The sequence below is a fragment of the Echinops telfairi genome, unplaced genomic scaffold, assembly GCF_000313985.2.
Source record: "Echinops telfairi isolate 266 unplaced genomic scaffold, ASM31398v2 ScPeMD7_11;HRSCAF=52, whole genome shotgun sequence".
NCBI classification, from domain to species: Eukaryota; Metazoa; Chordata; class Mammalia; order Afrosoricida; family Tenrecidae; genus Echinops; species Echinops telfairi.
Genome location: NW_022103908.1, coordinates 3,984,731 through 3,996,592, shown reverse-complemented (window position 1 = coordinate 3,996,592; position 11,862 = coordinate 3,984,731). Strand labels below are relative to the sequence as shown.

The 11,862-nt window shown below is 42.2% G+C and overlaps 1 pseudogene; it reads left to right on the top strand.

Annotated features, from left to right (window-relative positions):
• The first annotated feature begins 483 nt into the window (after positions 1 to 483).
• On the top strand, positions 484 to 610 carry LOC115868509 (annotated as a pseudogene).
• Positions 611 to 11,862: the final 11,252 nt, after the last annotated feature.

Below are 11,862 nucleotides of genomic sequence, written 5' to 3'. Positions count from 1 at the left end.
AGACTCTTCAAGAAAAATGAATGAGCTATATGCATCTTTAAGGGGTAAAGGTAATTCAGTGGTAAAATCCTTGCCTTTTACACATGATGCTGGTTTCCATTTCTAACCCATGTGACTCTGTTGCAAGCCACACCCATCTGTTAGTAGAGACTTGTGTGTTATGATGCTGCTGCACAGGTTTCCATGGAGACTAAAGCAGACTAATGAGAAAGACCTGGAGATACCATGTTCAAAACCAGTCAGTGAAAACCCTATAGATCATAACTGTACCATCCACAACCCCTAATGGGCATGGTACAGTCTTGTCGTACATGGGGTCTCCAGAAGCTGAGGAGCTGACCCGATCTTAGCTAACAAGTCTGCTTCATACACAGTCTGTAGAAGGTGGTGGTTCAAAATACGGTGGAGGATAGAATTATATCTTAGGTCCGCAGTCCTTTGTCAAGGAAGATAGAGACAGCGGTTACATTTCGATGATTCAAGATTCTTACCTGGCAGGGGAGATACCACGATCACAAGGTGGTTTTCTCAGGGCGAGGCTTATCCGTTGCACTCCGGATGTGCTGACCCCTGCGATTTCCCCAAATGTGGGAAACTCGACTGCAAAAAAAAAAAAAAAAATAGATAGGGACTCAAGCAAGGGTATGTAGTATTTGAAAGAAATAGATACATGTGACTAAAGAGGATTTTATGTTCGTAGGTGTTAAGAGTGTTAGCTCGAGAACAATTCTTATATCTTGAAATAGCAAAATAATACAAGTATATACATTTCTCAGACAATGAAGAACCTTCCACGGTTCCTATGGGACTCTGAAGAGTATATCTGGCAATGGCATTAGGGCTGATCAGAATTTTGAGGCAATGACAGCATAAATACTGGGATATGCAGGAAGCAGTAGAAAATGAAGGTCCTGGGTGACAAGATAGCTGCTTTGATAAGGCAACCCCCAAATACACTACCATTGAGTTGATTCCAACGCATGACGTCTCGACTTAGGGTTTCCAAGATGGTTGATTCTTGGACAGGCGGCCTCGTCTGTATGGCAAGGGGAGCTAGTAACTTTGCACTGTCTGTCTTTCATGAGCAGGCCAGTGCCCAACCCAGTGCACCCCAGGGTCCTTTGAGAAGGCAAGAGGGGTAAAGGATATAAAGGTATGGGGGAGTGGTGCCAAAGAGAAGATATCTTGACTACTGGAAAAATCATTTTCTTAAAATATCAGTTTGACAGGTAAACCTAGTTGCACAGGTAGACTCAGGTGTGTGTGTCCAGTGCATTGTGAGTGTAGCGTGTGGAGTGTGTGCATTGGAGACTGTGCGATTACCCCCAGGCTATTGTGTCCCATCAGCTAGCTGACCCTTCTTCAAATTCCTGGGGAGTAAAAAGAAGACGCTTTTGAAGACACAAGTCTTTCACACAGGAGTGACCCAAGACCTCGCTGACTGGACGCACTTGAGATTTAAGCCTGTGCTCCGAAAGTCATCCTCAAAAGTGTCCCAATGGGCTCTCTCCACATTCCCCCAGTTAGTCTTCAGCTCTTTGTTAGCATTTGAATAGCACATATTTTGAGTACAGTCACTTCTCTACAGCATGTTTGTTTTGTGTTTAAAGTACAGCTAGTCCTTTAAAGTACTTGTTAAATACTCAGTAACAAGTGGCCACAACAAAAGCAGAGGGCTCCACGAATGCAGTTAGAGAAACAGGAAGCCTAAAGGGCACAGCTGAGCTTCTCTGGCTTCCCTGGTGCCTCAAGGCGGAAGCCATAGGTCTTTTCTTAACTAATCTAACACCAATGTTTCCTCCCCTGACACTTTATTTCTATTATGGGTTCAACAATTTTTAAAAGTTTTTATTGAAAGGACATTTTATTGGGCGCTTTTACAGCTCATAACATTCCATACGTCAATTGTATGAAGCATATTTGTACATAGGGTGCCATCACTCTTTTCTAGACATTTACTATCTATTGAGCCCTTGCTATCAGCTCTTCTTTTTTCCCTCCCTCTCTCCCCCCACCCTTATGACCCCTTGATAAATGATAAATTATTATTATTTTCATATCTTACACTGACCACTGCCTCCCTTCCCCCGTGGTTTCTGTTGTTTGTCCCCCTGGGAGGGTGGTGATGGTGATTATGTGTCAATCATCGCTATTGGTTCCCCCTTTCTCCTCTACTTTCCCCACCTTCCCCCTACCCTTCTGGTATCGCTATTCCCATGCCTGTTTCTGGATTTCATGTGCCGTGAGCTCTTATCTCTTACCTATACCTGTGCATATGCTTCAGTCTAACCCACAATGAAAGGCAGTATTGGGGCCAGAATAGGGATTGGTGAAGCGGTCTCAAGGAACCAGAGGAATATTGTGTGTTTCATCGGTGCTTTACTGCACCCTGGTTGACTCATCCCTTCTCTGTGACCGCAATGGTCACACAGAACTCACAGACAATACTCACTATGAACGGGGCCTATTCGTTAAGGAGCCCTGGTGGTATAGTGGTTATACGTTGGACTGCGATCTGCATGGTCGGAAATTTGAAATCATCAGCAGCTCTTCAGGAGAAAGATAGAACTTTCTACTCATCCCCCCCACCCCCCGCCCCCCCGGTCTCAGAAATCCACAGGGGGGTCACTATGAGTCAGCATTGACTCCATGGAAGTGTGTTTGGTATTTGGATTTATTGTGGGAGTGAACTGGTCAACACCAGCTGAGATCAGAAAAAGGGTGAAGGACACAGTTACTGGTCCACAGCAAAGCCTCTCCTCAGCCAGCAGGGAAGACTCTCTCCACTCCTCAGCCTCTCCGCCACTTGGCCTCTAGAGACTGGCCCAGGAAGCCTGCCGGTTGCTCTGCCTCGCGGTTCCATAGTCGCAGCGCTGCTCCTGTGTACTGTATCGTGGTCTCCTTTTGTTGCCGTCTGGGCTCGGACAGGCAGGGTCTCTGCTGCCTCTTGTCTCAGCCTCAGCTACTTTAAAGAGAGAGCTACTTTAGAGAGAGAGCTCCAAGGTGTTCCACTCTAATGGTCCTGGGATTTTTCTGATGTTCTGCCAAGATGTCTCATTCTTAGCGCTAGGGTAATGGCCACTAAAATTGATCAACCTCTTTATTAGTGCCACTTACACACTAGTTGCATAGTCCCACCCAATCATTTGGTGAGAGTTATGGAGACCTGGATAGAAAAATCACATTAAGAAATTTCACTCCACCATGTATAGTGGGTCCCTCGCTATAAACTTAAGTCTACTGTATCTTAGCTGGAATGACATGATTGAACATAAGCAAAACGTCATGATTTCCATTTTGATCTTGAAGGTCAACAGTTCAAAACCACCAGCTACTCTAAGGTGAAGAAGTAGCTTTTCACTCCTTTATAGGGGCCGTTCTCCCCTGTCCTAGAGGCTCACTACGAGTTCACACTGAGTCAATGGCAGTGAGTTTTGGGTACTTGAAGGACTGCCTAAGTTACACCGTATAATTGTCTTATTATCCAGATAATATCAAACTATTTTTAAATTAACTTAAATCTTAGTAAAATCTGTCCCCCCAAAACAAAACCCAAAGTTAAAAAAGATTTTTACTCTAACTCCATTCTTATCCAATTCATTAAAAATGGCGAAGCAGGACTGGGGAGAATGAGTTGCACTGAAGTGGAGAAGGGGAGAAAAGGAAAGGGGAGGAGCCTGGTTAGATCGCAATGCCTCGTTTCAGGCACTGTACCAGTCCCAGTGCCCGCAGGAATCTACATACCTGAAATCGTAGCCCCAGAAAAGGAGCCCCCCCCCCTTTGCAGCTCTATTCATCTTGCTAGGACCTTAGTAGCAGAGCCCTGGGTAGTTTCTGGGAGGATAGAATATTCAAAACATTGTTTATTCCAAACTTCAGGAGACAAGGTCTAACATATGGTTTTGATTTAATCTAGTGCAGTTTTCTTCAGTAGCTTCGGGGCTTGAAGAGGGCAGCTTAGGGCACATGTTTACGTGTTGATTCTAAGGTGTTTTCAATATATGGTCCAAATCATCTACTCTTCTCATGACATGATCAGACAGATGACTCCGAGACACTCAATGACTCCTGCAGGCTTTCTCTGTGCCTTAACGAAGATCCACTGAAACCAGCATTCGGTCGAGTGGAGTATGTTGCCTTGCCATAAGAAACCAGAGATTTTAATAAAAAGAAGCCTCTTGGAATGGATTGCCTTTACATTTCTGAAGTCATAAGAGCCCAGTCAGATTTCATTATGAATTGGAGAAGCTCGCATATTCACTTTAAAATAGGCTGTCAGATGACGAAGTGTTAAGGGAGATAATGTACATGAGAGTTAGAGAAAGCAACAAAATGGAATGCTTTGTGAAAACAGAAGTCTAGCAACCCTGAAAATATTTATTTCCAGCTGAGATGGGGCTGATCATTAGTTCCAAATACCATCTCCACATGTGTAATTCTGACTTTTATCAGCCCCAAATCAGCAGTGTATATGTATAAGAAACTGAAATATTTTGTGTCTCTTAGTTGTTTAGCATTGGTTCACTTGCTATCAATTTATTCATTCACTTCCCTATTAAGCACCCTGGTCAAAAACCTCCTCTTGTCAGCCGCTCTTTGGGAAACTGAGGAATCGTGAAGAAGGTCTCACGAAGGGCCTCCCGGAACCTCCATTCTATTGGAGGACTTTTCTACCTTTATGAAAAAGCCTCTCAAATATCCTTACATGGTAGTTACCATCTACATGTTTATATCTCTCACTCTCAAATTTATCTCTCTCATTTTTTGCCAAGTGTAATCCAGTTTGCAAACATTTTTAAGGGAAAGAAAAGTGGGTTTTAAGTACTACCAATGAGGACCTTTGGCTCTTTGCACTCGGAGCTTACTCGTCTTTGGGCCAAGGGTGAAGTCCCACGTTCCTGTGGTGCCACTTTACTGCCGAAATGCTTTTCACAGGTTTAACGACATCCGATGTGGAGAGGTCGCGCTCACTGAAACGCCTTTTTAGGTTTGTATTCCTTTTCTCCCCGGGCAATCCTGTGCAGCCCAAACTCCTGCTTCCTTAAATAGGCTGCTGGGTCCAGACTCTGTTCCTGGCTGGAATTCCCCCTCCAGATGCCCTTAGGTCTTTCTAAATTTTCCTAAACACCAGTGAAACTCGGAGATAGAGGTGAATATTGGCCAGACCAAAGTTCAGCAGCAAGTTTTTCAAAAAGAAAAAAACTTCTTTGGAGACTTATCCAAAGAGTGGTTGCAAGTATCGATAGTTTGCTTCTTGGTTTGGCTGAGTAATATCCCATGGTGTGTTCGTCTGGATTGACTAGAGAAACAAATCCAGAGACACCTACATGTATGTAAGCGAGAACTATATATCAAGGAGCAATTGCATATTGAGAAAACATCCCGGCCGAGTCCAGATCAAGCCCTTAAGTCTGATATTACCCTATGTGTCAATACTAGTCCATAAATTCCTCTTTAGACTCAAGCAGTCTTGCCATGATGCTGAGTGCTGGAAGATCACAGGCCAGTGGGTGGAAAGTCTTGTGGATCCAGTGGCGGAGGAAGCATTTCAGTGCTGGCATGAGTCTCCACGTGGGTCCTCCATCTCCAAGACTCTGGCTGCATCAGTGTATCTCCATCAGGCTTGTCATCAGGAATGTTTGTCAGGGAGAGTCTTTGTGTCTCCCATCTCCAGCGAGCTACCTATCTCCTTAGCACCTCCAAATGAAGTCATAAAGTTGTGACCTGATTGGCAGGCTAAACTCTACCCCTTCACTCTTAATCGTTTCAAGTTGACTCCAGATTATGTAACTACCGCACATGGTGTGGATATGCTGCAATTTGTTTAAACATTTACCCTTTAAAGAACAGTTGGGTTCTTTTTGGTTTATGGCTATTAAAATAAAGTGGCTGCAAAAATTTGTGTACACGTTTTTGTGAACATGTCTGGGATAACTACCTCGAATGACAATTGCATAGCATATCAGTTGCCTAGTTCTTAAGGAAACTGACAAACCGCCCTTTAATATACCAATCTCTGTTCCTCCAGTAATGGATGAGTGATCTAGTTTCTCTGAGTCCTAAGCGACATATTTTATTGTTCTGATAGCTGCGTATGTTTTTAAATTTGCTTTTCCCTAATGGCTAATCATGTTGAACATCTTCTCACGAGCTTTTGCTACCAGTAAAGTATTTCTTCATGTCTTTTCTCCATTTCCCAATTGAGTGGTTTGCTTTCTCACTGTTGAGTAAGGAAGACTGAAGGATTTCTGCATTCAAATTGTCTTGTTGGCAAACAACAGTGACTGAAGAAATGGTGTGGGGGCCACGTATGACCTCTGGCTAGACTAGGGAGGAGACTCCAACTCCACATCAGCACCAGGCTTATTGCTACAAGGCAGACGCCAGACATGCCTCCACCCTCCATCCTTGTTGACCCTATTCTGACACCATCCATCCTTTCACAACACTGCTTCTCTGAGAGCTTTGATAATCCATTCAATAGTCACACAGCAAGGACAGACCAAATGCCTCTGCAGGGAAGCAGGGATGTGCAGGGAAGCAGGCACAGTGCTGTCTATGAAAGCAAGCTCCACTTAAGGGGGCCTTCTGTAGCTGTTCAAAGAATCCTGACAGTCAGCAGTCACCTGGTGGGGAGGGGCTGGTACTCTCCAAACAGATCCTTAGGAAGGTCTTGTTGATTTTAGAACAGGAGCTTAGCAGTTTGTCTTTCAGCACAGGCGGGGAATGTAGTAACTAGGGAGGTAGTTTCTTTCTTTCTTTCTTTTTCTTTCTTTCTTCCTTCCTTCCTTCCTTCCTTCCTTCCCTCTCTCTCTCTCTCTCTCTCTCTCTCTCTCTCTCTCTCTCTCTCTCTCTCTCTCTCTCTCTTTCTTTCTTTCTTTCTTTTTAAATGGGGTCTGTTTCCCCCACTGATGACCAGCATGGCTCAGGAGAGGGGCAGGAAGAGTGAAGAAGAGATGTTCCTACCTTACGTGACTCACTGATTTGTTGGTTCCTGCCTGTCTGTAGTTTACCACTACTATCCTCTGTTCCCTACTTCAGGTGCCCTCATGGCCAACTACTGCTTACTTACATTTTTTTTTTTTTTGTATTTCCCGAAATAGTCAATATGCATTTTATTTTTCAACAAGCTATCTCTGATTAAAAATTTAAAGCATACATTTATGACACCATCATAATCAAGTATCATTGATTAAATTTTGAACTTCTGGTATTAGGGCCAAAACAGGTTGTTGTCAATTTATTTACTTTCTAAAAAGAAAAATTGCTCTCTATTCCTTAATCTAATATGTAATCTGAAAATATTTCCTTTCATTTGAATGAACACACACAGATTAATGTTTAAGAGCAGCTGAAAATATGAGATGTGTATTTAATATATAAAGTAATCTTTTTATGGTTTGTAAGACAGCATTTTATTAAACTAAGGTGGGGGACACACCAACAAAACAATTTGTAAAATAAAACAGCATCTATGCATCTTGTAAGTAAAGGACAGCTTATTCATTAAATTAAAAATTGTTGACAAACAGATGGCATGTTACAAATATCTAATTTTAATCTGCGTTAATAAAGTTTTACTTTCCAAAGTGTTTATCAGTCTACTATTTTTTGTTATTATGTAGACACAACTGCTAATCTAGGAAATAAAATAAAATACTTATTTATATTGGATACCTGGAAGTTATCCCCAAAGAATCTGAGATATACAGAAATAGGCTGTTGCATGAGTATTTATATATCATATGTTCTCTTGTCCCTTGCTATTACTTAGCAAAACCAGTCATAGGTAATGCTAATTTTAGTTTTCTTTTCCTTTCTATTTGCTTGACTTATCTCAAAACAAAGGGTTGTTAAACTGATAACTTTTTTCTCATTTTAATGTATATTAGAAAGTTATGATTTAATAAAATCTTTCTGTCATATATTTTCTTAACATTTTTGATAGCCAAATTTCAAAATGTCAGCCACATCTTTGAGAATGGAAATAATTAACAAAATGATTTTAGATCTAGATTAAGGTCTATATCCAGAAGCAACATAGACATTTCCATGTTCACAATATAACGCATATTTATAGGGTCATTTAGTATGAGTCAGAATCAACTTGATGGCAGTAAAAGTTAAAAAGTGCTGGAGATTGCATAAAAGAAACTTCTAAATTTGTTCCACAGAGCATTCTTTTTCTGTTTTAAGAACAAAAATGTGATCACAGCAACTTACTTTTCTTTCAGTTCTTTGAGGCCGTCAGACACTGCACACACAATTTATTTAGCTCATTGCGAATCTGATGATCTCTCTCGAAGTTCAATTAAATTTCTATACCAAAGTTAGCTTTGAGTTAGTACAGATAGAGTGCTCCGTATCACAGTTTACAGTTGCCTTTTCAGCAACCAAACATCAAAAACAAATAACCAAAAGTCATACAGACTATTGGAACTCCAAGTCAAATAAAAATATTACTGTTTAATATGTAGTATGTGTCAAAAGACAAACACATTCACTACCATGGAGTCAATGCTGACCCGTAGCAACCCTGGTGGGTTTCTGAGACTTAATGTTTACAGGCATAGAAAGCCCAGTCTCTCCCCCGAAGAGCTCTTGGTGGTTTTGAACTGCTGACCATGCGGGTCGCAGCCCAATGGGCAACCACTACAAGCCTATCCCCCATTTTTCAACAATAAAAGTATTTCCAATGTTATACCTATGTTAAATGGCCTTCTGATGTTTTCAAAAAATAATTGATTCCAAATGATCTCTAATTACGTAACTAGAAACATCCCAATCCACAAAGAGGTTATTGAAAAATTCTTATTTCAAGAGTTTTGTGTGAGGTTGATGTGCCGGAATCCTAAAACAAGTGGTATCAGTAATGTGGCAGCCAGCCTGGTGCAGTAGTTTGTGGATTATGGTTTGCTGAAATTTGATATTTCAATGCTTTATGATTCTTTTTACTTGCTCTAAAGAAATACACAGTGTACATTTAAGATATAAGTCAAAATACCTGTTATATTCCATGCAGACTAAAACAGAGGATTAAAAAGAAAGATTGATTATATATATATTTTTAATTCAATATATTGTCTTCGGAACCCCAAACCCAAATGATGTATCTCTGAAATTTCACCCTGTCAAGGTCTGTAAACCGATTTTGAGCAATTTATAATTTTCATTTACATCAGAAGTTCGAACTCCCCAGCTGCTCTGAGGGAGAAAATGGAGGCTCTCTGCTTTTATAATGACTTACAGTCTCAGAAAGGCAAATCAAGGGCAGTCTCTACTCTACCCTCTGGGGTCCTTATGAGTCAGAATTGTCTCAAAGGCAGTCAGTTGAGTGCGCTCACAGCTCCTTGACGGAATGACTGTTAGGATGGTTAAGTGAGGGTCGTATTTGATTCATAGTGAAAGTTCCACCAATAAGTAGTAACGGACATTATTACTCCTATTTCCTTGTTAATGAAACGATTACTTAGGCTACATCATTTGTTTTTCCTTCAATGGTTCATGAGTACATTTCTTTAGTATCCATATGCTGGATCAGTCAAAAACAAACCAAAAATAAAACTATCCTGAGAATTAACATTATTAAACCTAATGTAACCCAGTGAAACTGGCATTAAGGGAAGTGAAGAATAATTTCTAAGGTGTTAAAATAGCCTCCCCATTCCCACCCCCCACCTCCCCCTGAGGACGACTGATTTCAGGGCAATTCTTAAAAGATGAAACTTATGGCTCAACTTTTTTTTTTTTTTGGTCTGGGTCTATTTCTATTACATTTTTTCAGTGTCCAGCAATGAGTCAAATGTGTAAAACAAGCGAAACAAACAAAAAATACCAAACTCACTGCTATCTAGTGGATGCTGACTCAGTAGCCAACTCCTGTGGGTTTGGAGACTAGAACTGCTCACTGGAGTTTATAAAAAACCTTTCTTTCTCACACAGAGTTCCTGGTGGTTTCAAACATCTAACCTCGAGGATCTTAGTACAACACATAACCACTACACCACCAGGACTCTGGCAAACCTGTGAAACTTCCATTAAATACGAGGGAGAAGGTGTATCTGACTACCGTGAAACCGTGAGAACCAGAACTGACCGAACTGCCTTGGTTTTGAGAGTTTTCTGTCTTAGACCGCCTTACTCCTTTCCTTCTCTCTCGATGAGTGGAAAATGTTTTGGGTTTTTCACTGACAACTTTCCATCTTGCGCAGGTCTGGCTTTTACAGGCCTTCTTGCTTTGGGCTCAAGATTCTGGTTTGCTCTAAGCCTTTAAGAAGTCACTTAATTCATAGCTGTTACAATTTGGAAAAAGCGACCAGAGTACATTTTACCTTCAAAAGCACGCCCAGGGAACCAACCAGTCTGTGCAGACGGAAAAGGCAAGGGTGAGATTTGTAGGGCACTGGATTTTTTTTCTGGCTCTTAGAAGGTGGGGTTGCCAAAATCTGAAGCGGTTTTATCTAAGTGTTTGTTGTTGCTCTGTACCTTGTAAAGGACAGACTTTGTTGACACTAAAATGATTCTCAGTAAGCTTCCTTCCAAACATATTGACGTCATGCCAGCTCAGCTCTCCCAGGACTACAGAGTGGCGGACGTGTACATTTCACAAGACATCATTCATTCATTCATTGATTCATTCATTTGCTGTGTGGGTAAAAGTTTACAGCGCAAATTGATTTCCCACTCAACCATTTGTCCACGTTTTCTTCCTGACTCTGGCTGCAATCGCGATTTCTTTCCTGGTTCACTCTTCCCATCCCTATCAGTCTCTCTTTCCTGTACTTGTGTTGACTGAACATTGTTTGGGGGCAATTGCTGCCCTTTTTGGTCTTTTACCCACCCTTCTTGGGGTTATTAATCATGTTATAGGCCTATCTATTGTTTGGTGGAAAGTGGATCCTCAGCGGGACTGGAGCAATGTTTGGGGGATAGGGGAATGGGTGGAGGTATGGGGGGAGGCCCTAGGTGGGGCAGAACACCAGGCAGGGAAGGGGCATTAGGGGACTGATTTACCAACTTCCAGGTAGTTGGGGCTGCAGGGTAGGTCACACCACTGGTCACTGGGTGGGTGTGCGAGAGAAGTGTGTGAGGGCATGTCTATGGTTGACAGTTACCGCCATGGCTCGTGGCTTCTCTATGAGTGTCCCCGTTATACAGTTCCTGTCCTTACTCAGTGTCATGGAGGATGTTGCAGGGGGCTCCAGCATCGACAGCTGCAACTTTCACAGGCTCCCCTATCCAACGTGTGACTCCCCTATCCAAGTGGTCCAGGACCACAGCCAGTCACTGAATCTCTCCCTGGGTACTTGCTCCCTCCCCTCTGTCTGCTTGCCTGAATCTCAGGAATTTCAGCAGGCTTGCTCTCCTGTACTTCTCCACCAAAGGGCTAGCTCCTGGTCTGCTCTGCTTGCTTCCCTAGGATTACGTACATGCTGTCTCTGAAGGCATGGGGATGCTGTGAAGTCCATTTCCTATAGCTCAAAGTGGCTGCACTGAGCCAACTGGGAAGCCACTTCCACGTTGCTGTTTTTGTTCAGTTGCCATGTGCATATGGGGATAATCTTTCCTTTTACGGTTCAGAGGTCCAGGTTCTCATCTGTAGCTGTCTCACTTGCAGTGAGTGGGAAGGTCTGGAGATCTGGTTTGATCACTGTCTTAGCGACAAGCCCTTGACAGTGCTTTGTAGTTCTCATGCCTCTCCTGTTTGGTGCTTGGGGCATTCCACACAGTTCACACTTGGAACTCAGAGGAGCCAGGGAAAAAGGATGACAAATTCTTTGTTTTCATATATCATTTTAACATGAGGATCAGAGGACTCGTAGTCTCATGCAACCTGGTCACTGTAGTGTAGGTCTTTTTTTT